Source organism: Syngnathus leptorhynchus, unplaced genomic scaffold (genome assembly GCF_054491065.1).
Source record: "Syngnathus leptorhynchus isolate UIUO unplaced genomic scaffold, UIUO_Slep HiC_scaffold_52, whole genome shotgun sequence".
In the NCBI taxonomy this organism is placed as follows: domain Eukaryota; kingdom Metazoa; phylum Chordata; class Actinopteri; order Syngnathiformes; family Syngnathidae; genus Syngnathus; species Syngnathus leptorhynchus.
In genome coordinates, this window is record NW_028232019.1 from 12,566 (window position 1) to 39,263 (window position 26,698).

Genomic DNA, 26,698 nt, shown 5'->3' on the forward strand with positions numbered 1-26,698 from the left:
GCAGCCAAAGGGCCGAGGCCTCACGCTCGACCACGCCGGCGCAGAGTTCCAGCCGCTCGGATAAGCTCTGTCACTCACCCGCCGCGCAGCCACCGGTAACGGGGAAATGTCGCCGCCTTGTGGACACGCCGTTGTAAATGAATGGGCTTTCGCACTTAGTGCAATTTTCGCCAACTCTCTGACTTAGAGCTATGGAAGTATGGAGCTATGGAGCCACCAGCCACCCAGGCTGGAGCTCTGGAGGTATGGAGCTCTGGTGCTATGGAAGTATGGAGCTCTGGTGCTATGGAAGTATGGAGCTATGGAGGTATGGAAGTATGGAGCTATGGAAGTATGGAGCTATGGAGCTCTGGAAGTATGGAGCTATGGAGCTCTGGAGGTATGGAGCCCTGGAGCTATGGAGCCCTGGAGCTATGGAAGTATGGAGCTCTGGTGCTATGGAGCTATGGAGCTCTGGTGCTATGGAGCTATGGAGCTATGGAGCTCTGGAGCTATGGAGCTCTGGAGGTATGGAGCTATGGAGCTATGGAGCTCTGGAGGTATGGAGCTATGGAGCTATGGAAGTATGGAGCTCTGGTGCTATGGAGCTATGGAGCTCTGGTGCTATGGAGCTATGGAGCTCTGGTGCTATGGAGCTATGGAGCTATGGAGCTCTGGAAGTATGGAGCTCTGGTGCTATGGAGCTATGGAGCTCTGGTGCTATGGAGCTATGGAGCTCTGGTGCTATGGAGCTCTGGTGCTATGGAGCTCTGGTGCTATGGAGCTATGGAGCTCTGGTGCTATGGAGCTCTGGAGGTATGGAGCTCTGGAGGTATGGAGCTCTGGAGGTATGGAGCTATGGAGCCCTGGAGCTCTGGAGGTATGGAGCTATGGTGCTATGGAGCTCTGAAGCCATGGAGCTCTGGTGCTATGGAGCTATGGAGCTCTGGTGCTATGGAGCTATGGAGCTATGGAGCTCTGGAAGTATGGAGCTCTGGTGCTATGGAGCTATGGAGCTCTGGTGCTATGGAGCTATGGAGCTCTGGTGCTATGGAGCTATGGAGCTCTGGTGCTATGGAGCTCTGGTGCTATGGAGCTCTGGTGCTATGGAGCTATGGAGCTCTGGTGCTATGGAGCTATGGAGCTCTGGAGGTATGGAGCTCTGGAGGTATGGAGCTCTGGAGGTATGGAGCTATGGAGCCCTGGAGCTCTGGAGGTATGGAGCTATGGTGCTATGGAGCTCTGAAGCCATGGAGCTCTGGTGCTATGGAGCTCTGGAGCTCTGGAGGTATGGAGCTCTGGAGGTATGGAGCTATGGAGCCCTGGAGCTCTGGAGGTATGGAGCTATGGTGCTATGGAGCTCTGAAGCCATGGAGCTCTGGTGCTATGGAGCTCTGGAGCTCTGGAGGTATGGAGCTCTGGAGGTATGGAGCTCTGGAGGTATGGAGCTATGGAGCCCTGGAGCTCTGGAGGTATGGAGCTATGGTGCTATGGAGCTCTGAAGCCATGGAGCTCTGGTGCTATGGAGCTCTGGAGGTATGGAGCTCTGGAGGTATGGAGCTCTGGAGGTATGGAGCTATGGAGCCCTGGAGCTCTGGAGGTATGGAGCTATGGTGCTATGGAGCTCTGAAGCCATGGAGCTCTGGTGCTATGGAGCTCTGGAGGTATGGAGCTCTGGAGGTATGGAGCTCTGGAGGTATGGAGCTATGGAGCCCTGGAGCTCTGGAGGTATGGAGCTATGGTGCTATGGAGCTCTGAAGCCATGGAGCTCTGGTGCTATGGAGCTATGGAGCTCTGGTGCTATGGAGGTATGGAGCTATGGAGCTATGGAGCTCTGGAGGTATGGAGCTATGGAGCTATGGAAGTATGGAGCTCTGGTGCTATGGAGCTATGGAGCTCTGGTGCTATGGAGCTATGGAGCTCTGGTGCTATGGAGCTATGGAGCTCTGGAAGTATGGAGCTCTGGTGCTATGGAGCTATGGAGCTCTGGTGCTATGGAGCTATGGAGCTCTGGTGCTATGGAGCTATGGAGCTCTGGTGCTATGGAGCTCTGGTGCTATGGAGCTCTGGTGCTATGGAGCTATGGAGCTCTGGTGCTATGGAGCTATGGAGCTCTGGAGGTATGGAGCTCTCGAGGTATGGAGCTTTGGAGCCCTGGAGCTCTGGAGGTATGGAGCTATGGTGCTATGGAGCTCTGAAGCCATGGAGCTCTGGTGCTATGGAGCTCTGGAGCTCTGGAGGTATGGAGCTCTGGAGGTATGGAGCTATGGAGCCCTGGAGCTCTGGAGGTATGGAGCTATGGTGCTATGGAGCTCTGAAGCCATGGAGCTCTGGTGCTATGGAGCTCTGGAGCTCTGGAGGTATGGAGCTCTGGAGGTATGGAGCTATGGAGCCCTGGAGCTCTGGAGGTATGGAGCTATGGTGCTATGGAGCTCTGAAGCCATGGAGCTCTGGTGCTATGGAGCTCTGGAGCTCTGGAGGTATGGAGCTCTGGAGGTATGGAGCTATGGAGCCCTGGAGCTCTGGAGGTATGGAGCTATGGTGCTATGGAGCTCTGAAGCCATGGAGCTCTGGTGCTATGGAGCTCTGGAGGTATGGAGCTCTGGAGGTATGGAGCTCTGGAGGTATGGAGCTATGGAGCCCTGGAGCTCTGGAGGTATGGAGCTATGGTGCTATGGAGCTCTGAAGCCATGGAGCTCTGGTGCTATGGAGCTCTGGAGGTATGGAGCTCTGGAGGTATGGAGCTCTGGAGGTATGGAGCTATGGAGCCCTGGAGCTCTGGAGGTATGGAGCTATGGTGCTATGGAGCTCTGAAGCCATGGAGCTCTGGTGCTATGGAGCTCTGGAGGTATGGAGCTCTGGAGGTATGGAGCTCTGGAGGTATGGAGCTATGGAGCCCTGGAGCTCTGGAGGTATGGAGCTATGGTGCTATGGAGCTCTGAAGCCATGGAGCTCTGGTGCTATGGAGCTATGGAGCTCTGGTGCTATGGAGCTATGGAGGTATGGAGCCACCAGCCAGCACCCTCCGTGGCTGGATCAATGGAAGTGTTTTAGGTACCAGGCAGCCAAAGGGCCGAGGCCTCACGCTCGACCACGCCGGCGCAGAGTTCCAGCAGCTCGGATAAGCTCTGTCACTCACCCGCCGCGCAGCCACCGGTAACGGGGAAATGTCGCCGCCTTGTGGACACGCCGTTGTAAATGAATGGGCTTTCGCACTTAGTGCAATTTTCGCCAACTCTCTGACTTAGAGCTATGGAAGTATGGAGCTATGGAGCCACCAGCCACCCAGGCTGGAGCTATGGAGCTCTGGAGGTATGGAGCTCAGGTGCTATGGAAGTATGGAGCTATGGAGCTATGGAAGTATGGAGCTATGGAGCTATGGAGCTCTGGAAGTATGGAGCTATGGAGCTCTGGAGGTATGGAGCTATGGAGCCCTGGAGCCCTGGAGCTATGGAGCTCTGGTGCTATGGAGGTATGGAGCTCTGGAGGTATGGAGCTCTGGAGGTATGGAGCTATGGAGCTATGGAGCCCTGGAGCTATGGAGCTATGGAGCCCTGGAGCTATGGAGCTATGGAGCCCTGGAGCTATGGAGCTATGGAGCTCTGGTGCTATGGAGCTATGGAGCTCTGGTGCTATGGAGCTATGGAGCTCTGGTGCTATGGAGCTATGGAGCTCTGGTGCTATGGAGCTATGGAGCTCTGGAAGTATGGAGCTATGGAGCTCTGGAGGTATGGAGCTATGGAGCCCTGGAGCTATGGAGCCCTGGAGCTATGGAAGTATGGAGCTCTGGTGCTATGGAGCTATGGAGCTCTGGTGCTATGGAGCTATGGAGCTCTGGAGCTATGGAGCTCTGGAGGTATGGAGCTATTGAGCTATGGAGCTCTGGAGGTATGGAGCTATGGAGCTATGGAAGTATGGAGCTCTGGTGCTATGGAGCTATGGAGCTCTGGTGCTATGGAGCTATGGAGCTCTGGAGGTATGGAGCTATGGAGCTATGGAGCTCTGGAGGTATGGAGCTATGGAGCTATGGAAGTATGGAGCTCTGGTGCTATGGAGCTATGGAGCTCTGGTGCTATGGAGCTATGGAGCTCTGGTGCTATGGAGCTATGGAGCTATGGAGCTCTGGAAGTATGGAGCTCTGGTGCTATGGAGCTATGGAGCTCTGGTGCTATGGAGCTATGGAGCTCTGGTGCTATGGAGCTATGGAGCTCTGGTGCTATGGAGCTCTGGTGCTATGGAGCTATGGAGCTCTGGTGCTATGGAGCTATGGAGCTCTGGAGGTATGGAGCTCTGGAGGTATGGAGCTCTGGAGGTATGGAGCTTTGGAGCCCTGGAGCTCTGGAGGTATGGAGCTATGGTGCTATGGAGCTCTGAAGCCATGGAGCTCTGGTGCTATGGAGCTCTGGAGCTCTGGAGGTATGGAGCTCTGGAGGTATGGAGCTATGGAGCCCTGGAGCTCTGGAGGTATGGAGCTATGGTGCTATGGAGCTCTGAAGCCATGGAGCTCTGGTGCTATGGAGCTCTGGAGCTCTGGAGGTATGGAGCTCTGGAGGTATGGAGCTATGGAGCCCTGGAGCTCTGGAGGTATGGAGCTATGGTGCTATGGAGCTCTGAAGCCATGGAGCTCTGGTGCTATGGAGCTCTGGAGCTCTGGAGGTATGGAGCTCTGGAGGTATGGAGCTCTGGAGGTATGGAGCTATGGAGCCCTGGAGCTCTGGAGGTATGGAGCTATGGTGCTATGGAGCTCTGAAGCCATGGAGCTCTGGTGCTATGGAGCTCTGGAGGTATGGAGCTCTGGAGGTATGGAGCTCTGGAGGTATGGAGCTATGGAGCCCTGGAGCTCTGGAGGTATGGAGCTATGGTGCTATGGAGCTCTGAAGCCATGGAGCTCTGGTGCTATGGAGCTCTGGAGGTATGGTGCTATGGAGCTATGGAGGTATGGAGCCACCAGCCAGCACCCTCCGTGGCTGGATCAATGGAAGTGTTTTAGGTACCAGGCAGCCAAAGGGCCGAGGCCTCACGCTCGACCACGCCGGCGCAGAGTTCCAGCAGCTCGGATAAGCTCTGTCACTCACCCGCCGCGCAGCCACCGGTAACGGGGAAATGTCGCCGCCTTGTGGACACGCCGTTGTAAATGAATGGGCTTTCGCACTTAGTGCAATTTTCGCCAACTCTCTGACTTAGAGCTATGGAAGTATGGAGCTATGGAGCCACCAGCCACCCAGGCTGGAGCTCTGGAGCTCTGGAGGTATGGAGCTCTGGTGCTATGGAAGTATGGAGCTCTGGTGCTATGGAAGTATGGAGCTATGGAGGTATGGAAGTATGGAGCTATGGAAGTATGGAGCTATGGAGCTCTGGAAGTATGGAGCTATGGAGCTCTGGAGGTATGGAGCCCTGGAGCTATGGAGGTCCTGGAGCTATGGAAGTATGGAGCTCTGGTGCTATGGAGCTATGGAGCTCTGTTGCTATGGAGCTATGGAGCTATGGAGCTCTGGAGCTATGGAGCTCTGGAGGTATGCAGCTATGGAGCTATGGAGCTCTGGAGGTATGGAGCTATGGAGCTATGGAAGTATGGAGCTCTGGTGCTATGGAGCTATGGAGCTCTGGTGCTATGGAGCTATGGAGCTCTGGTGCTATGGAGCTATGGAGCTATGGAGCTCTGGAAGTATGGAGCTCTGGTGCTATGGAGCTATGGAGCTCTGGTGCTATGGAGCTATGGAGCTCTGGTGCTATGGAGCTATGGAGCTCTGGTGCTATGGAGCTCTGGTGCTATGGAGCTCTGGTGCTATGGAGCTATGGAGCTCTGGTGCTATGGAGCTATGGAGCTCTGGAGGTATGGAGCTCTGGAGGTATGGAGCTCTGGAGGTATGGAGCTATGGAGCCCTGGAGCTCTGGAGGTATGGAGCTATGGTGCTATGGAGCTCTGAAGCCATGGAGCTCTGGTGCTATGGAGCTCTGGAGCTCTGGAGGTATGGAGCTCTGGAGGTATGGAGCTATGGAGCCCTGGAGCTCTGGAGGTATGGAGCTATGGAGCTCTGAAGCCATGGAGCTCTGGTGCTATGGAGCTCTGGAGCTCTGGAGGTATGGAGCTCTGGAGGTATGGAGCTCTGGAGGTATGGAGCTATGGAGCCCTGGAGCTCTGGAGGTATGGAGCTATGGTGCTATGGAGCTCTGAAGCCATGGAGCTCTGGTGCTATGGAGCTCTGGAGGTATGGAGCTCTGGAGGTATGGAGCTCTGGAGGTATGGAGCTATGGAGCCCTGGAGCTCTGGAGGTATGGAGCTATGGTGCTATGGAGCTCTGAAGCCATGGAGCTCTGGTGCTATGGAGCTCTGGAGGTATGGAGCTCTGGAGGTATGGAGCTCTGGAGGTATGGAGCTATGGAGCCCTGGAGCTCTGGAGGTATGGAGCTATGGTGCTATGGAGCTCTGAAGCCATGGAGCTCTGGTGCTATGGAGCTATGAAGCTCTGGTGCTATGGAGCTATGGAGCTCTGGTGCTATGGAGCTATGGAGGTATGGAGCCACCAGCCAGCACCCTCCGTGGCTGGATCAATGGAAGTGTTTTAGGTACCAGGCAGCCAAAGGGCCGAGGCCTCACGCTCGACCACGCCGGCGCAGAGTTCCAGCCGCTCGGATAAGCTCTGTCACTCACCCGCCGCGCAGCCACCGGTAACGGGGAAATGTCGCCGCCTGGCGGACACGCCGTTGTAAATGAATGGGCTTTCGCACTTAGTGCAATTTTCGCCAACTCTCTGACTTAGAGCTATGGAAGTATGGAGCTATGGAGCCACCAGCCACCCAGGCTGGAGCTATGGAGCTCTGGAGGTATGGAGCTCAGGTGCTATGGAAGTATGGAGCTATGGAGCTATGGAAGTATGGAGCTATGGAGCTATGGAGCTCTGGAAGTATGGAGCTATGGAGCTCTGGAGGTATGGAGCTATGGAGCCCTGGAGCTATGGAGCTCTGGTGCTATGGAGGTATGGAGCTCTGGAGGTATGGAGCTCTGGAGGTATGGAGCTATGGAGCTATGGAGCCCTGGAGCTATGGAGCTATGGAGCCCTGGAGCTATGGAGCTATGGAGCCCTGGAGCTATGGAGCTATGGAGCTCTGGTGCTATGGAGCTATGGAGCTCTGGTGCTATGGAGCTATGGAGCTCTGGTGCTATGGAGCTATGGAGCTCTGGTGCTATGGAGCTATGGAGCTCTGGAAGTATGGAGCTATGGAGCTCTGGAGGTATGGAGCTATGGAGCCCTGGAGCTATGGAGCCCTGGAGCTATGGAAGTATGGAGCTCTGGTGCTATGGAGCTATGGAGCTCTGGTGCTATGGAGCTATGGAGCTATGGAGCTATGGAGCTCTGGAGGTATGGAGCTATGGAGCTATGGAGCTCTGGAGGTATGGAGCTATGGAGCTATGGAAGTATGGAGCTCTGGTGCTATGGAGCTATGGAGCTCTGGTGCTATGGAGCTATGGAGCTCTGGTGCTATGGAGCTATGGAGCTATGGAGCTCTGGAAGTATGGAGCTCTGGTGCTATGGAGCTATGGAGCTCTGGTGCTATGGAGCTATGGAGCTCTGGTGCTATGGAGCTATGGAGCTATGGAGCTCTGGTGCTATGGAGCTCTGGTGCTATGGAGCTCTGGTGCTATGGAGCTATGGAGCTCTGGTGCTATGGAGCTATGGAGCTCTGGAGGTATGGAGCTCTGGAGGTATGGAACTCTGGAGGTATGGAGCTTTGGAGCCCTGGAGCTCTGGAGGTATGGAGCTATGGTGCTATGGAGCTCTGAAGCCATGGAGCTCTGGTGCTATGGAGCTCTGGAGCTCTGGAGGTATGGAGCTCTGGAGGTATGGAGCTATGGAGCCCTGGAGCTCTGGAGGTATGGAGCTATGGTGCTATGGAGCTCTGAAGCCATGGAGCTCTGGTGCTATGGAGCTCTGGAGCTCTGGAGGTATGGAGCTCTGGAGGTATGGAGCTATGGAGCCCTGGAGCTCTGGAGGTATGGAGCTATGGTGCTATGGAGCTCTGAAGCCATGGAGCTCTGGTGCTATGGAGCTCTGGAGCTCTGGAGGTATGGAGCTCTGGAGGTATGGAGCTCTGGAGGTATGGAGCTATGGAGCCCTGGAGCTCTGGAGGTATGGAGCTATGGTGCTATGGAGCTCTGAAGCCATGGAGCTCTGGTGCTATGGAGCTCTGGAGGTATGGAGCTCTGGAGGTATGGAGCTCTGGAGGTATGGAGCTATGGAGCCCTGGAGCTCTGGAGGTATGGAGCTATGGTGCTATGGAGCTCTGAAGCCATGGAGCTCTGGTGCTATGGAGCTATGGAGCTCTGGTGCTATGGAGCTATGGAGGTATGGAGCCACCAGCCAGCACCCTCCGTGGCTGGATCAATGGAAGTGTTTTAGGTACCAGGCAGCCAAAGGGCCGAGGCCTCACGCTCGACCACGCCGGCGCAGAGTTCCAGCCGCTCGGATAAGCTCTGTCACTCACCCGCCGCGCAGCCACCGGTAACGGGGAAATGTCGCCGCCTTGTGGACACGCCGTTGTAAATGAATGGGCTTTCGCACTTAGTGCAATTTTCGCCAACTCTCTGACTGGAGCTATGGAAGTATGGAGCTATGGAGCCACCAGCCACCCAGGCTGGAGCTATGGAGCTCTGGAGGTATGGAGCTCTGGTGCTATGGAAGTATGGAGCTATGGAGCTATGGAAGTATGGAGCTATGGAGCTATGGAGCTCTGGAAGTATGGAGCTATGGAGCTCTGGAGGTATGGAGCTATGGAGCCCTGGAGCCCTGGAGCTATGGAGCCCTGGAGCTATGGAGCTATGGAGCCCTGGAGCTATGGAGCTATGGAGCCCTGGAGCTATGGAGCTATGGAGCTCTGGTGCTATGGAGCTATGGAGCTCTGGTGCTATGGAGCTATGGAGCTCTGGTGCTATGGAGCTATGGAGCTCTGGAAGTATGGAGCTATGGAGCTCTGGAGGTATGGAGCTATGGAGCTCTGGAGGTATGGAGCTATGGAGCCCTGGAGCTATGGAGCCCTGGAGCTATGGAAGTATGGAGCTCTGGTGCTATGGAGCTATGGAGCTCTGGTGCTATGGAGCTATGGAGCTCTGGAGCTATGGAGCTCTGGAGGTATGGAGCTATGGAGCTCTGGAGGTATGGAGCTATGGAGCTATGGAAGTATGGAGCTCTGGTGCTTTGGAGCCCTGGAGCTCTGGAGGTATGGAGCTATGGTGCTATGGAGCTCTGAAGCCATGGAGCTCTGGTGCTATGGAGCTATGGAGCTCTGGTGCTATGGAGCTATGGAGGTATGGAGCCACCAGCCAGCACCCTCCGTGGCTGGATCAATGGAAGTGTTTTAGGTACCAGGCAGCCAAAGGGCCGAGGCCTCACGCTCGACCACGCCGGCGCAGAGTTCCAGCCGCTCGGATAAGCTCTGTCACTCACCCGACGCGCAGCCACCGGTAACGGGGAAATGTCGCCGCCTTGTGGACACGCCGTTGTAAATGAATGGGCTTTCGCACTTAGTGCAATTTTCGCCAACTCTCTGACTTAGAGCTATGGAAGTATGGAGCTATGGAGCCACCAGCCACCCAGGCTGGAGCTCTGGAGCTCTGGAGGTATGGAGCTCTGGTGCTATGGAAGTATGGAGCTCTGGTGCTATGGAAGTATGGAGCTATGGAGGTATGGAAGTATGGAGCTATGGAAGTATGGAGCTATGGAGCTCTGGAAGTATGGAGCTATGGAGCTCTGGAGGTATGGAGCCCTGGAGCTATGGAGCCCTGGAGCTATGGAAGTATGGAGCTCTGGTGCTATGGAGCTATGGAGCTCTGGTGCTATGGAGCTATGGAGCTATGGAGCTCTGGAGCTATGGAGCTCTGGAGGTATGGAGCTATGGAGCTATGGAGCTCTGGAGGTATGGAGCTATAGAGCTATGGAAGTATGGAGCTCTGGTGCTATGGAGCTATGGAGCTCTGGTGCTATGGAGCTATGGAGCTCTGGTGCTATGGAGCTATGGAGCTATGGAGCTCTGGAAGTATGGAGCTCTGGTGCTATGGAGCTATGGAGCTCTGGTGCTATGGAGCTATGGAGCTCTGGTGCTATGGAGCTCTGGTGCTATGGAGCTCTGGTGCTATGGAGCTATGGAGCTCTGGTGCTATGGAGCTATGGAGCTCTGGAGGTATGGAGCTCTGGAGGTATGGAGCTCTGGAGGTATGGAGCTATGGAGCCCTGGAGCTCTGGAGGTATGGAGCTATGGTGCTATGGAGCTCTGAAGCCATGGAGCTCTGGTGCTATGGAGCTCTGGAGCTCTGGAGGTATGGAGCTCTGGAGGTATGGAGCTATGGAGCCCTGGAGCTCTGGAGGTATGGAGCTATGGAGCTCTGAAGCCATGGAGCTCTGGTGCTATGGAGCTCTGGAGCTCTGGAGGTATGGAGCTCTGGAGGTATGGAGCTCTGGAGGTATGGAGCTATGGAGCCCTGGAGCTCTGGAGGTATGGAGCTATGGTGCTATGGAGCTCTGAAGCCATGGAGCTCTGGTGCTATGGAGCTCTGGAGGTATGGAGCTCTGGAGGTATGGAGCTCTGGAGGTATGGAGCTATGGAGCCCTGGAGCTCTGGAGGTATGGAGCTATGGTGCTATGGAGCTCTGAAGCCATGGAGCTCTGGTGCTATGGAGCTCTGGAGGTATGGAGCTCTGGAGGTATGGAGCTCTGGAGGTATGGAGCTATGGAGCCCTGGAGCTCTGGAGGTATGGAGCTATGGTGCTATGGAGCTCTGAAGCCATGGAGCTCTGGTGCTATGGAGCTATGGAGCTCTGGTGCTATGGAGCTATGGAGGTATGGAGCCACCAGCCAGCACCCTCCGTGGCTGGATCAATGGAAGTGTTTTAGGTACCAGGCAGCCAAAGGGCCGAGGCCTCACGCTCGACCACGCCGGCGCAGAGTTCCAGCCGCTCGGATAAGCTCTGTCACTCACCCGCCGCGCAGCCACCGGTAACGGGGAAATGTCGCCGCCTGGCGGACACGCCGTTGTAAATGAATGGGCTTTCGCACTTAGTGCAATTTTCGCCAACTCTCTGACTTAGAGCTATGGAAGTATGGAGCTATGGAGCCACCAGCCACCCAGGCTGGAGCTATGGAGCTCTGGAGGTATGGAGCTCAGGTGCTATGGAAGTATGGAGCTATGGAGCTATGGAAGTATGGAGCTATGGAGCTATGGAGCTCTGGAAGTATGGAGCTATGGAGCTCTGGAGGTATGGAGCTATGGAGCCCTGGAGCCCTGGAGCTATGGAGCTCTGGTGCTATGGAGGTATGGAGCTCTGGAGGTATGGAGCTCTGGAGGTATGGAGCTATGGAGCTATGGAGCCCTGGAGCTATGGAGCTATGGAGCCCTGGAGCTATGGAGCTATGGAGCCCTGGAGCTATGGAGCTATGGAGCTCTGGTGCTATGGAGCTATGGAGCTCTGGTGCTATGGAGCTATGGAGCTCTGGTGCTATGGAGCTATGGAGCTCTGGTGCTATGGAGCTATGGAGCTCTGGAAGTATGGAGCTATGGAGCTCTGGAGGTATGGAGCTATGGAGCCCTGGAGCTATGGAGCCCTGGAGCTATGGAAGTATGGAGCTCTGGTGCTATGGAGCTATGGAGCTCTGGTGCTATGGAGCTATGGAGCTCTGGAGCTATGGAGCTCTGGAGGTATGGAGCTATGGAGCTATGGAGCTCTGGAGGTATGGAGCTATGGAGCTATGGAAGTATGGAGCTCTGGTGCTATGGAGCTATGGAGCTCTGGTGCTATGGAGCTATGGAGCTCTGGTGCTATGGAGCTATGGAGCTATGGAGCTCTGGAAGTATGGAGCTCTGGTGCTATGGAGCTATGGAGCTCTGGTGCTATGGAGCTATGGAGCTCTGGTGCTATGGAGCTATGGTGCTATGGAGCTCTGGAGGTATGGAGCTCTGGAGGTATGGAGCTATGGAGCCCTGGAGCTCTGGAGGTATGGAGCTATGGTGCTATGGAGCTCTGAAGCCATGGAGCTCTGGTGCTATGGAGCTCTGGAGCTCTGGAGGTATGGAGCTCTGGAGGTATGGAGCTATGGAGCCCTGGAGCTCTGGAGGTATGGAGCTATGGTGCTATGGAGCTCTGAAGCCATGGAGCTCTGGTGCTATGGAGCTCTGGAGCTCTGGAGGTATGGAGCTCTGGAGGTATGGAGCTCTGGAGGTATGGAGCTATGGAGCCCTGGAGCTCTGGAGGTATGGAGCTATGGTGCTATGGAGCTCTGAAGCCATGGAGCTCTGGTGCTATGGAGCTCTGGAGGTATGGAGCTCTGGAGGTATGGAGCTCTGGAGGTATGGAGCTATGGAGCCCTGGAGCTCTGGAGGTATGGAGCTATGGTGCTATGGAGCTCTGAAGCCATGGAGCTCTGGTGCTATGGAGCTATGGAGCTCTGGTGCTATGGAGCTATGGAGGTATGGAGCCACCAGCCAGCACCCTCCGTGGCTGGATCAATGGAAGTGTTTTAGGTACCAGGCAGCCAAAGGGCCGAGGCCTCACGCTCGACCACGCCGGCGCAGAGTTCCAGCCGCTCGGATAAGCTCTGTCACTCACCCGCCGCGCAGCCACCGGTAACGGGGAAATGTCGCCGCCTTGTGGACACGCCGTTGTAAATGAATGGGCTTTCGCACTTAGTGCAATTTTCGCCAACTCTCTGACTTAGAGCTATGGAAGTATGGAGCTATGGAGCCACCAGCCACCCAGGCTGGAGCTCTGGAGCTCTGGAGGTATGGAGCTCTGGTGCTATGGAAGTATGGAGCTCTGGTGCTATGGAAGTATGGAGCTATGGAGGTATGGAAGTATGGAGCTATGGAAGTATGGAGCTATGGAGCTCTGGAAGTATGGAGCTATGGAGCTCTGGAGGTATGGAGCCCTGGAGCTATGGAAGTATGGAGCTCTGGTGCTATGGAGCTATGGAGCTCTGGTGCTATGGAGCTATGGAGCTATGGAGCTCTGGAGCTATGGAGCTCTGGAGGTATGGAGCTATGGAGCTATGGAGCTCTGGAGGTATGGAGCTATGGAGCTATGGAAGTATGGAGCTCTGGTGCTATGGAGCTATGGAGCTCTGGTGCTATGGAGCTATGGAGCTCTGGTGCTATGGAGCTATGGAGCTATGGAGCTCTGGAAGTATGGAGCTCTGGTGCTATGGAGCTATGGAGCTCTGGTGCTATGGAGCTATGGAGCTCTGGTGCTATGGAGCTCTGGTGCTATGGAGCTCTGGTGCTATGGAGCTATGGAGCTCTGGTGCTATGGAGCTCTGGAGGTATGGAGCTCTGGAGGTATGGAGCTCTGGAGGTATGGAGCTATGGAGCCCTGGAGCTCTGGAGGTATGGAGCTATGGTGCTATGGAGCTCTGAAGCCATGGAGCTCTGGTGCTATGGAGCTATGGAGCTCTGGTGCTATGGAGCTATGGAGCTATGGAGCTCTGGAAGTATGGAGCTCTGGTGCTATGGAGCTATGGAGCTCTGGTGCTATGGAGCTATGGAGCTCTGGTGCTATGGAGCTATGGAGCTCTGGTGCTATGGAGCTCTGGTGCTATGGAGCTCTGGTGCTATGGAGCTATGGAGCTCTGGTGCTATGGAGCTATGGAGCTCTGGAGGTATGGAGCTCTGGAGGTATGGAGCTCTGGAGGTATGGAGCTATGGAGCACTGGAGCTCTGGAGGTATGGAGCTATGGTGCTATGGAGCTCTGAAGCCATGGAGCTCTGGTGCTATGGAGCTCTGGAGCTCTGGAGGTATGGAGCTCTGGAGGTATGGAGCTATGGAGCCCTGGAGCTCTGGAGGTATGGAGCTATGGTGCTATGGAGCTCTGAAGCCATGGAGCTCTGGTGCTATGGAGCTCTGGAGCTCTGGAGGTATGGAGCTCTGGAGGTATGGAGCTCTGGAGGTATGGAGCTATGGAGCCCTGGATTTCTGGAGGTATGGAGCTATGGTGCTATGGAGCTCTGAAGCCATGGAGCTCTGGTGCTATGGAGCTCTGGAGGTATGGAGCTCTGGAGGTATGGAGCTCTGGAGGTATGGAGCTATGGAGCCCTGGAGCTCTGGAGGTATGGAGCTATGGTGCTATGGAGCTCTGAAGCCATGGAGCTCTGGTGCTATGGAGCTCTGGAGGTATGGAGCTCTGGAGGTATGGAGCTCTGGAGGTATGGAGCTATGGAGCCCTGGAGCTCTGGAGGTATGGAGCTATGGTGCTATGGAGCTCTGAAGCCATGGAGCTCTGGTGCTATGGAGCTATGGTGCTCTGGTGCTATGGAGCTATGGAGGTATGGAGCCACCAGCCAGCACCCTCCGTGGCTGGATCAATGGAAGTGTTTTAGGTACCAGGCAGCCAAAGGGCCGAGGCCTCACGCTCGACCACGCCGGCGCAGAGTTCCAGCCGCTCGGATAAGCTCTGTCACTCACCCGCCGCGCAGCCACCGGTAACGGGGAAATGTCGCCGCCTTGTGGACACGCCGTTGTAAATGAATGGGCTTTCGCACTTAGTGCAATTTTCGCCAACTCTCTGACTGGAGCTATGGAAGTATGGAGCTATGGAGCCACCAGCCACCCAGGCTGGAGCTATGGAGCTCTGGAGGTATGGAGCTCTGGTGCTATGGAAGTATGGAGCTATGGAGCTATGGAAGTATGGAGCTATGGAGCTATGGAGCTCTGGAAGTATGGAGCTATGGAGCTCTGGAGGTATGGAGCTATGGAGCCCTGGAGCCCTGGAGCTATGGAGCCCTGGAGCTATGGAGCTATGGAGCCCTGGAGCTATGGAGCTATGGAGCCCTGGAGCTATGGAGCTATGGAGCTCTGGTGCTATGGAGCTATGGAGCTCTGGTGCTATGGAGCTATGGAGCTCTGGTGCTATGGAGCTATGGAGCTCTGGTGCTATGGAGCTATGGAGCTCTGGAAGTATGGAGCTATGGAGCTCTGGAGGTATGGAGCTATGGAGCTCTGGAGGTATGGAGCTATGGAGCCCTGGAGCTATGGAGCCCTGGAGCTATGGAAGTATGGAGCTCTGGTGCTATGGAGCTATGGAGCTCTGGTGCTATGGAGCTATGGAGCTCTGGAGCTATGGAGCTCTGGAGGTATGGAGCTATGGAGCTCTGGAGGTATGGAGCTATGGAGCTATGGAAGTATGGAGCTCTGGTGCTATGGAGCTATGGCGCTCTGGTGCTATGGAGCTATGGAGCTCTGGTGCTATGGAGCTATGGAGCTATGGAGCTCTGGAAGTATGGAGCTCTGGTGCTATGGAGCTATGGAGCTCTGGTGCTATGGAGCTATGGAGCTCTGGTGCTATGGAGCTATGGAGCTCTGGTGCTATGGAGCTATGGTGCTATGGAGCTCTGGTGCTATGGAGCTATGGAGCTCTGGTGCTATGGAGCTATGGAGCTCTGGAGGTATGGAGCTCTGGAGGTATGGAGCTTTGGAGCCCTGGAGCTCTGGAGGTATGGAGCTATGGTGCTATGGAGCTCTGAAGCCATGGAGCTCTGGTGCTATGGAGCTATGGAGCTCTGGTGCTATGGAGCTATGGAGGTATGGAGCCACCAGCCAGCACCCTCCGTGGCTGGATCAATGGAAGTGTTTTAGGTACCAGGCAGCCAAAGGGCCGAGGCCTCACGCTCGACCACGCCGGCGCAGAGTTCCAGCCGCTCGGATAAGCTCTGTCACTCACCCGCCGCGCAGCCACCGGTAACGGGGAAATGTCGCCGCCTTGTGGACACGCCGTTGTAAATGAATGGGCTTTCGCACTTAGTGCAATTTTCGCCAACTCTCTGACTTAGAGCTATGGAAGTATGGAGCTATGGAGCCACCAGCCACCCAGGCTGGAGCTCTGGAGGTATGGAGCTCTGGTGCTATGGAAGTATGGAGCTCTGGTGCTATGGAAGTATGGAGCTATGGAGGTATGGAAGTATGGAGCTATGGAAGTATGGAGCTATGGAGCTCTGGAAGTATGGAGCTATGGAGCTCTGGAGGTATGGAGCCCTGGAGCTATGGAGCCCTGGAGCTATGGAAGTATGGAGCTCTGGTGCTATGGAGCTATGGAGCTCTGGTGCTATGGAGCTATGGAGCTATGGAGCTCTGGAGCTATGGAGCTCTGGAGGTATGGAGCTATGGAGCTATGGAGCTCTGGAGGTATGGAGCTATGGAGCTATGGAAGTATGGAGCTCTGGTGCTATGGAGCTATGGAGCTCTGGTGCTATGGAGCTATGGAGCTCTGGTGCTATGGAGCTATGGAGCTATGGAGCTCTGGAAGTATGGAGCTCTGGTGCTATGGAGCTATGGAGCTCTGGTGCTATGGAGCTATGGAGCTCTGGTGCTATGGAGCTCTGGTGCTATGGAGCTCTGGTGCTATGGAGCTATGGAGCTCTGGTGCTATGGAGCTCTGGAGGTATGGAGCTCTGGAGGTATGGAGCTCTGGAGGTATGGAGCTATGGAGCCCTGGAGCTCTGGAGGTATGGAGCTATGGTGCTATGGAGCTCTGAAGCCATGGAGCTCTGGTGCTATGGAGCTATGGAGCTCTGCTGCTATGGAGCTATGGAGCTATGGAGCTCTGGAAGTATGGAGCTCTGGTGCTATGGAGCTATGGAGCTCTGGTGCTATGGAGCTATGGAGCTCTGGTGCTATGGAGCTATGGAGCTCTGGTGCTATGGAGCTCTGGTGCTATGGAGCTCTGGTGCTATGGAGCTATGGAGCTCTGGTGCTATGGAGCTATGGAGCTCTGGAGGTATGGAGCTCTGGAGGTATGGAGCTCTGGAGGTATGGAGCTATGGAGCCCTGGAGCTCTGGAGGTATGGAGCTATGGTGCTATGGAGCTCTGAAGCCATGGAGCTCTGGTGCTATGGAGCTCTGGAGCTCTGGAGGTATGGAGCTCTGGAGGTATGGAGCTATGGAGCCCTGGAGCTCTGGAGGTATGGAGCTATGGTGCTATGGAGCTCTGAAGCCATGGAGCTCTGGTGCTATGGAGCTCTGGAGCTCTGGAGGTATGGAGCTCTGGAGGTATGGAGCTCTGGAGGTATGGAGCTATGGAGCCCTGGAGCTCTGGAGGTATGGAGCTATGGTGCTATGGAGCTCTGAAGCCATGGAGCTCTGGTGCTATGGAGCTCTGGAGGTATGGAGCTCTGGAGGTATGGAGCTCTGGAGGTATGGAGCTATGGAGCCCTGGAGCTCTGGAGGTATGGAGCTATGGTGCTATGGAGCTCTGAAGCCATGGAGCTCTGGTGCTATGGAGCTCTGGTGCTATGGAGCTCTGGAGGTATGGAGCTCTGGAGGTATGGAGCTCTGGAGGTATGGAGCTATGGAGCCCTGGAGCTCTGGAGGTATGGAGCTATGGTGCTATGGAGCTCTGAAGCCATGGAGCTCTGGTGCTATGGAGCTATGGAGCTCTGGTGCTATGGAGCTATGGAGGTATGGAGCCACCAGCCAGCACCCTCCGTGGCTGGATCAATGGAAGTGTTTTAGGTACCAGGCAGCCAAAGGGCCGAGGCCTCACGCTCGACCACGCCGGCGCAGAGTTCCAGCCGCTCGGATAAGCTCTGTCACTCACCCGCCGCGCAGCCACCGGTAACGGGGAAATGTCGCCGCCTGGCGGACACGCCGTTGTAAATGAATGGGCTTTCGCACTTAGTGCAATTTTCGCCAACTCTCTGACTTAGAGCTATGGAAGTATGGAGCTATGGAGCCACCAGCCACCCAGGCTGGAGCTATGGAGCTCTGGAGGTATGGAGCTCAGGTGCTATGGAAGTATGGAGCTATGGAGCTATGGAAGTATGGAGCTATGGAGCTATGGAGCTCTGGAAGTATGGAGCTATGGAGCTCTGGAGGTATGGAGCTATGGAGCCCTGGAGCCCTGGAGCTATGGAGCTCTGGTGCTATGGAGGTATGGAGCTCTGGAGGTATGGAGCTCTGGAGGTATGGAGCTATGGAGCTATGGAGCCCTGGAGCTATGGAGCTATGGAGCCCTGGAGCTATGGAGCTATGGAGCCCTGGAGCTATGGAGCTATGGAGCTCTGGTGCTATGGAGCTATGGAGCTCTGGTGCTATGGAGCTATGGAGCTCTGGTGCTATGGAGCTATGGAGCTCTGGTGCTATGGAGCTATGGAGCTCTGGAAGTATGGAGCTATGGAGCTCTGGAGGTATGGAGCTATGGAGCCCTGGAGCTATGGAGCCCTGGAGCTATGGAAGTATGGAGCTCTGGTGCTATGGAGCTATGGAGCTCTGGTGCTATGGAGCTATGGAGCTCTGGAGCTATGGAGCTCTGGAGGTATGGAGCTATGGAGCTCTGGAGGTATGGAGCTATGGAGCTATGGAAGTATGGAGCTCTGGTGCTATGGAGCTATGGAGCTCTGGTGCTATGGAGCTATGGAGCTCTGGTGCTATGGAGCTATGGAGCTATGGAGCTCTGGAAGTATGGAGCTCTGGTGCTATGGAGCTATGGAGCTCTGGTGCTATGGAGCTATGGAGCTCTGGTGCTATGGAGCTATGGAGCTCTGGTGCTATGGAGCTCTGGTGCTATGGAGCTATGGAGCTCTGGTGCTATGGAGCTATGGAGCTCTGGAGGTATGGAGCTCTGGAGGTATGGAGCTCTGGAGGTATGGAGCTTTGGAGCCCTGGAGCTCTGGAGGTATGGAGCTATGGTGCTATGGAGCTCTGAAGCCATGGAGCTCTGGTGCTATGGAGCTCTGGAGCTCTGGAGGTATGGAGCTCTGGAGGTATGGAGCTATGGAGCCCTGGAGCTCTGGAGGTATGGAGCTATGGTGCTATGGAGCTCTGAAGCCATGGAGCTCTGGTGCTATGGAGCTCTGGAGCTCTGGAGGTATGGAGCTCTGGAGGTATGGAGCTATGGAGCCCTGGAGCTCTGGAGGTATGGAGCTATGGTGCTATGGAGCTCTGAAGCCATGGAGCTCTGGTGCTATGGAGCTCTGGAGCTCTGGAGGTATGGAGCTCTGGAGGTATGGAGCTCTGGAGGTATAGAGCTATGGAGCCCTGGAGCTCTGGAGGTATGGAGCTATGGTGCTATGGAGCTCTGAAGCCATGGAGCTCTGGTGCTATGGAGCTCTGGAGGTATGGAGCTCTGGAGGTATGGAGCTCTGGAGGTATGGAGCTATGGAGCCCTGGAGCTCTGGAGGTATGGAGCTATGGTGCTATGGAGCTCTCGGCCTCACGCTCGACCACGCCGGCGCAGAGTTCCAGCCGCTCGGATAAGCTCTGTCACTCACCCGCCGCGCAGCCACCGGTAACGGGGAAATGTCGCCGCCTTGTGGACACGCCGTTGTAAATGAATGGGCTTTCGCACTTAGTGCAATTTTCGCCAACTCTCTGACTGGAGCTATGGAAGTATGGAGCTATGGAGCCACCAGCCACCCAGGCTGGAGCTATGGAGCTCTGGAGGTATGGAGCTCTGGTGCTATGGAAGTATGGAGCTATGGAGCTATGGAAGTATGGAGCTATGGAGCTATGGAGCTCTGGAAGTATGGAGCTATGGAGCTCTGGAGGTATGGAGCTATGGAGCCCTGGAGCCCTGGAGCTATGGAGCCCTGGAGCTATGGAGCTCTGGAAGTATGGAGCTATGGAGCTCTGGAGGTATGGAGCTATGGAGCTCTGGAGGTATGGAGCTATGGAGCCCTGGAGCTATGGAGCCCTGGAGCTATGGAAGTATGGAGCTCTGGTGCTATGGAGCTATGGAGCTCTGGTGCTATGGAGCTATGGAGCTCTGGAGCTATGGAGCTCTGGAGGTATGGAGCTATGGAGCTCTGGAGGTATGGAGCTATGGAGCTATGGAAGTATGGAGCTCTGGTGCTATGGAGCTATGGCGCTCTGGTGCTATGGAGCTATGGAGCTCTGGTGCTATGGAGCTATGGAGCTATGGAGCTCTGGAAGTATGGAGCTCTGGTGCTATGGAGCTATGGAGCTCTGGTGCTATGGAGCTATGGAGCTCTGGTGCTATGGAGCTATGGAGCTCTGGTGCTATGGAGCTATGGTGCTATGGAGCTCTGGTGCTATGGAGCTATGGAGCTCTGGTGCTATGGAGCTATGGAGCTCTGGAGGTATGGAGCTCTGGAGGTATGGAGCTTTGGAGCCCTGGAGCTCTGGAGGTATGGAGCTATGGTGCTATGGAGCTCTGAAGCCATGGAGCTCTGGTGCTATGGAGCTATGGAGCTCTGGTGCTATGGAGCTATGGAGGTATGGAGCCACCAGCCAGCACCCTCCGTGGCTGGATCAATGGAAGTGTTTTAGGTACCAGGCAGCCAAAGGGCCGAGGCCTCACGCTCGACCACGCCGGCGCAGAGTTCCAGCCGCTCGGATAAGCTCTGTCACTCACCCGCCGCGCAGCCACCGGTAACGGGGAAATGTCGCCGCCTTGTGGACACGCCGTTGTAAATGAATGGGCTTTCGCACTTAGTGCAATTTTCGCCAACTCTCTGACTTAGAGCTATGGAAGTATGGAGCTATGGAGCCACCAGCCACCCAGGCTGGAGCTCTGGAGGTATGGAGCTCTGGTGCTATGGAAGTATGGAGCTCTGGTGCTATGGAAGTATGGAGCTATGGAGGTATGGAAGTATGGAGCTATGGAAGTATGGAGCTATGGAGCTCTGGAAGTATGGAGCTATGGAGCTCTGGAGGTATGGAGCCCTGGAGCTATGGAGCCCTGGAGCTATGGAAGTATGGAGCTCTGGTGCTATGGAGCTATGGAGCTCTGGTGCTATGGAGCTATGGAGCTATGGAGCTCTGGAGCTATGGAGCTCTGGAGGTATGGAGCTATGGAGCTATGGAGCTCTGGAGGTATGGAGCTATGGAGCTATGGAAGTATGGAGCTCTGGTGCTATGGAGCTATGGAGCTCTGGTGCTATGGAGCTATGGAGCTCTGGTGCTATGGAGCTATGGAGCTATGGAGCTCTGGAAGTATGGAGCTCTGGTGCTATGGAGCTATGGAGCTCTGGTGCTATGGAGCTATGGAGCTCTGGTGCTATGGAGCTCTGGTGCTATGGAGCTCTGGTGCTATGGAGCTATGGAGCTCTGGTGCTATGGAGCTCTGGAGGTATGGAGCTCTGGAGGTATGGAGCTCTGGAGGTATGGAGCTATGGAGCCCTGGAGCTCTGGAGGTATGGAGCTATGGTGCTATGGAGCTCTGAAGCCATGGAGCTCTGGTGCTATGGAGCTATGGAGCTCTGGTGCTATGGAGCTATGGAGCTATGGAGCTCTGGAAGTATGGAGCTCTGGTGCTATGGAGCTATGGAGCTCTGGTGCTATGGAGCTATGGAGCTCTGGTGCTATGGAGCTATGGAGCTCTGGTGCTATGGAGCTCTGGTGCTATGGAGCTCTGGTGCTATGGAGCTATGGAGCTCTGGTGCTATGGAGCTATGGAGCTCTGGAGGTATGGAGCTCTGGAGGTATGGAGCTCTGGAGGTATGGAGCTATGGAGCCCTGGAGCTCTGGAGGTATGGAGCTATGGTGCTATGGAGCTCTGAAGCCATGGAGCTCTGGTGCTATGGAGCTCTGGAGCTCTGGAGGTATGGAGCTCTGGAGGTATGGAGCTATGGAGCCCTGGAGCTCTGGAGGTATGGAGCTATGGTGCTATGGAGCTCTGAAGCCATGGAGCTCTGGTGCTATGGAGCTCTGGAGCTCTGGAGGTATGGAGCTCTGGAGGTATGGAGCTCTGGAGGTATGGAGCTATGGAGCCCTGGAGCTCTGGAGGTATGGAGCTATGGTGCTATGGAGCTCTGAAGCCATGGAGCTCTGGTGCTATGGAGCTCTGGAGGTATGGAGCTCTGGAGGTATGGAGCTCTGGAGGTATGGAGCTATGGAGCCCTGGAGCTCTGGAGGTATGGAGCTATGGTGCTATGGAGCTCTGAAGCCATGGAGCTCTGGTGCTATGGAGCTCTGGTGCTATGGAGCTCTGGAGGTATGGAGCTCTGGAGGTATGGAGCTCTGGAGGTATGGAGCTATGGAGCCCTGGAGCTCTGGAGGTATGGAGCTATGGTGCTATGGAGCTCTGAAGCCATGGAGCTCTGGTGCTATGGAGCTATGGAGCTCTGGTGCTATGGAGCTATGGAGGTATGGAGCCACCAGCCAGCACCCTCCGTGGCTGGATCAATGGAAGTGTTTTAGGTACCAGGCAGCCAAAGGGCCGAGGCCTCACGCTCGACCACGCCGGCGCAGAGTTCCAGCCGCTCGGATAAGCTCTGTCACTCACCCGCCGCGCAGCCACCGGTAACGGGGAAATGTCGCCGCCTGGCGGACACGCCGTTGTAAATGAATGGGCTTTCGCACTTAGTGCAATTTTCGCCAACTCTCTGACTTAGAGCTATGGAAGTATGGAGCTATGGAGCCACCAGCCACCCAGGCTGGAGCTATGGAGCTCTGGAGGTATGGAGCTCAGGTGCTATGGAAGTATGGAGCTATGGAGCTATGGAAGTATGGAGCTATGGAGCTATGGAGCTCTGGAAGTATGGAGCTATGGAGCTCTGGAGGTATGGAGCTATGGAGCCCTGGAGCCCTGGAGCTATGGAGCTCTGGTGCTATGGAGGTATGGAGCTCTGGAGGTATGGAGCTCTGGAGGTATGGAGCTATGGAGCTATGGAGCCCTGGAGCTATGGAGCTATGGAGCCCTGGAGCTATGGAGCTATGGAGCCCTGGAGCTATGGAGCTATGGAGCTCTGGTGCTATGGAGCTATGGAGCTCTGGTGCTATGGAGCTATGGAGCTCTGGTGCTATGGAGCTATGGAGCTCTGGTGCTATGGAGCTATGGAGCTCTGGAAGTATGGAGCTATGGAGCTCTGGAGGTATGGAGCTATGGAGCCCTGGAGCTATGGAGCCCTGGAGCTATGGAAGTATGGAGCTCTGGTGCTATGGAGCTATGGAGCTCTGGTGCTATGGAGCTATGGAGCTCTGGAGCTATGGAGCTCTGGAGGTATGGAGCTATGGAGCTCTGGAGGTATGGAGCTATGGAGCTATGGAAGTATGGAGCTCTGGTGCTATGGAGCTATGGAGCTCTGGTGCTATGGAGCTATGGAGCTCTGGTGCTATGGAGCTATGGAGCTATGGAGCTCTGGAAGTATGGAGCTCTGGTGCTATGGAGCTATGGAGCTCTGGTGCTATGGAGCTATGGAGCTCTGGTGCTATGGAGCTATGGAGCTCTGGTGCTATGGAGCTCTGGTGCTATGGAGCTATGGAGCTCTGGTGCTATGGAGCTATGGAGCTCTGGAGGTATGGAGCTCTGGAGGTATGGAGCTCTGGAGGTATGGAGCTTTGGAGCCCTGGAGCTCTGGAGGTATGGAGCTATGGTGCTATGGAGCTCTGAAGCCATGGAGCTCTGGTGCTATGGAGCTCTGGAGCTCTGGAGGTATGGAGCTCTGGAGGTATGGAGCTATGGAGCCCTGGAGCTCTGGAGGTATGGAGCTATGGTGCTATGGAGCTCTGAAGCCATGGAGCTCTGGTGCTATGGAGCTCTGGAGCTCTGGAGGTATGGAGCTCTGGAGGTATGGAGCTATGGAGCCCTGGAGCTCTGGAGGTATGGAGCTATGGTGCTATGGAGCTCTGAAGCCATGGAGCTCTGGTGCTATGGAGCTCTGGAGCTCTGGAGGTATGGAGCTCTGGAGGTATGGAGCTCTGGAGGTATAGAGCTATGGAGCCCTGGAGCTCTGGAGGTATGGAGCTATGGTGCTATGGAGCTCTGAAGCCATGGAGCTCTGGTGCTATGGAGCTCTGGAGGTATGGAGCTCTGGAGGTATGGAGCTCTGGAGGTATGGAGCTATGGAGCCCTGGAGCTCTGGAGGTATGGAGCTATGGTGCTATGGAGCTCTGAAGCCATGGAGCTCTGGTGCTATGGAGCTCTGGAGGTATGGAGCTCTGGAGGTATGGAGCTCTGGAGGTATGGAGCTATGGAGCCCTGGAGCTCTGGAGGTATGGAGCTATGGTGCTATGGAGCTCTGAAGCCATGGAGCTCTGGTGCTATGGAGCTCTGGAGGTATGGAGCTCTGGAGGTATGGAGCTCTGGAGGTATGGAGCTATGGAGCCCTGGAGCTCTGGAGGTATGGAGCTATGGTGCTATGGAGCTCTGAAGCCATGGAGCTCTGGTGCTATGGAGCTATGGAGCTCTGGTGCTATGGAGCTATGGAGGTATGGAGCCACCAGCCAGCACCCTCCGTGGCTGGATCAATGGAAGTGTTTTAGGTACCAGGCAGCCAAAGGGCCGAGGCCTCACGCTCGACCACGCCGGCGCAGAGTTCCAGCCGCTCGGATAAGCTCTGTCACTCACCCGCCGCGCAGCCACCGGTAACGGGGAAATGTCGCCGCCTTGTGGACACGCCGTTGTAAATGAATGGGCTTTCGCACTTAGTGCAATTTTCGCCAACTCTCTGACTTAGAGCTATGGAAGTATGGAGCTATGGAGCCACCAGCCACCCAGGCTGGAGCTCTGGAGCTCTGGAGGTATGGAGCTCTGGTGCTATGGAAGTATGGAGCTCTGGTGCTATGGAAGTATGGAGCTATGGAGGTATGGAAGTATGGAGCTATGGAAGTATGGAGCTATGGAGCTCTGGAAGTATGGAGCTATGGAGCTCTGGAGGTATGGAGCCCTGGAGCTATGGAGCCCTGGAGCTATGGAAGTATGGAGCTCTGGTGCTATGGAGCTATGGAGCTCTGGTGCTATGGAGCTATGGAGCTCTGGTGCTATGGAGCTATGGAGCTATGGAGCTCTGGAAGTATGGAGCTCTGGTGCTATGGAGCTATGGAGCTCTGGTGCTATGGAGCTATGGAGCTCTGGTGCTATGGAGCTCTGGTGCTATGGAGCTCTGGTGCTATGGAGCTATGGAGCTCTGGTGCTATGGAGCTCTGGAGGTATGGAGCTCTGGAGGTATGGAGCTCTGGAGGTATGGAGCTATGGAGCCCTGGAGCTCTGGAGGTATGGAGCTATGGTGCTATGGAGCTCTGAAGCCATGGAGCTCTGGTGCTATGGAGCTATGGAGCTCTGGTGCTATGGAGCTATGGAGCTATGGAGCTCTGGAAGTATGGAGCTCTGCTGCTATGGAGCTATGGAGCTCTGGTGCTATGGAGCTATGGAGCTCTGGTGCTATGGAGCTATGGAGCTCTGGTGCTATGGAGCTCTGGTGCTATGGAGCTCTGGTGCTATGGAGCTATGGAGCTCTGGTGCTATGGAGCTATGGAGCTCTGGAGGTATGGAGCTCTGGAGGTATGGAGCTCTGGAGGTATGGAGCTATGGAGCCCTGGAGCTCTGGAGGTATGGAGCTATGGTGCTATGGAGCTCTGAAGCCATGGAGCTCTGGTGCTATGGAGCTCTGGAGCTCTGGAGGTATGGAGCTCTGGAGGTATGGAGCTATGGAGCCCTGGAGCTCTGGAGGTATGGAGCTATGGTGCTATGGAGCTCTGAAGCCATGGAGCTCTGGTGCTATGGAGCTCTGGAGGTATGGAGCTCTGGAGGTATGGAGCTCTGGAGGTATGGAGCTATGGAGCCCTGGAGCTCTGGAGGTATGGAGCTATGGTGCTATGGAGCTCTGAAGCCATGGAGCTCTGGTGCTATGGAGCTCTGGAGGTATGGAGCTCTGGAGGTATGGATCTCTGGAGGTATGGAGCTATGGAGCCCTGGAGCTCTGGAGGTATGGAGCTATGGTGCTATGGAGCTCTGAAGCCATGGAGCTCTGGTGCTATGGAGCTCTGGAGGTATGGAGCTCTGGAGGTATGGAGCTCTGGAGGTATGGAGCTATGGAGCCCTGGAGCTCTGGAGGTATGGAGCTATGGTGCTATGGAGCTCTGAAGCCATGGAGCTCTGGTGCTATGGAGCTATGGAGCTCTGGTGCTATGGAGCTATGGAGGTATGGAGCCACCAGCCAGCACCCTCCGTGGCTGAATCAATGGAAGTGTTTTAGGTACCAGGCAGCCAAAGGGCCGAGGCCTCACGCTCGACCACGCCGGCGCAGAGTTCCAGCCGCTCGGATAAGCTCTGTCACTCACCCGCCGCGCAGCCACCGGTAACGGGGAAATGTCGCCGCCTTGTGGACACGCCGTTGTAAATGAATGGGCTTTCGCACTTAGTGCAATTTTCGCCAAATCTCTGACTGGAGCTATGGAAGTATGGAGCTATGGAGCCACCAGCCACCCAGGCTGGAGCTATGGAGCTCTGGAGGTATGGAGCTCTGGTGCTATGGAAGTATGGAGCTATGGAGCTATGGAAGTATGGAGCTATGGAGCTATGGAGCTCTGGAAGTATGGAGCTATGGAGCTCTGGAGGTATGGAGCTATGGAGCCCTGGAGCCCTGGAGCTATGGAGCCCTGGAGCTATGGAGCTATGGAGCCCTGGAGCTATGGAGCTATGGAGCCCTGGAGCTATGGAGCTATGGAGCTCTGGTGCTATGGAGCTATGGAGCTCTGGTGCTATGGAGCTATGGAGCTCTGGTGCTATGGAGCTATGGAGCTCTGGTGCTATGGAGCTATGGAGCTCTGGAAGTATGGAGCTATGGAGCTCTGGAGGTATGGAGCTATGGAGCTCTGGAGGTATGGAGCTATGGAGCCCTGGAGCTATGGAGCCCTGGAGCTATGGAAGTATGGAGCTCTGGTGCTATGGAGCTATGGAGCTCTGGTGCTATGGAGCTATGGAGCTCTGGAGCTATGGAGCTCTGGAGGTATGGAGCTATGGAGCTCTGGAGGTATGGAGCTATGGAGCTATGGAAGTATGGAGCT